Source organism: Monodelphis domestica, chromosome 6, assembly GCF_027887165.1.
Source record: "Monodelphis domestica isolate mMonDom1 chromosome 6, mMonDom1.pri, whole genome shotgun sequence".
Classification (NCBI taxonomy): Eukaryota; Metazoa; Chordata; class Mammalia; order Didelphimorphia; family Didelphidae; genus Monodelphis; species Monodelphis domestica.
The window spans coordinates 263,025,427-263,025,981 of NC_077232.1; positions in this window are offsets into that span (position 1 = coordinate 263,025,427).

Below are 555 nucleotides of genomic sequence, written 5' to 3' on the forward strand. Positions count from 1 at the left end.
TTTTATTGTGATTAATATGGAATGTATTTTATAGGTTTCCTAATATTGAATCAATACTACATCTTGGTAATATGTAGTTATCACCTTCTTACTGATATTTTATCCAATACTTTTTTAGGAGTAGTTGTTTTTACTTTTCTTTTTTCCTATTTTGTTTCTTTCTGATTTAAGTATCAAAACTATATTTGTTTCATATGAATCCTTTTCTTATTTTTTCAAATAATTTCTGTAATATTAGAAATAACTGTTTTTTAATGTTTCATAGATTTCATACATAAATCTCTTAGGCCTTGGGAATATCCTGCCTCACTTTGGAGATCCTTGATGGCTTGCTCAATTTATTTTCCTGACATTAGCTTATTTAAATTATCTATTTCTTCTGCTAACAGAAGCATTTTCTATTTTTGTAATATTCATTTTTTCATTTATCAATTTTGTTTGCACTTAATTGTATAAAATAATTTCTTTTTCTAATTTTATTTAGTCAATTTAAAACATCATTCCTTGGTTACAAGAATCATATTCTTTCCCTCCCTCCCTCCCCCCACTCTTTCC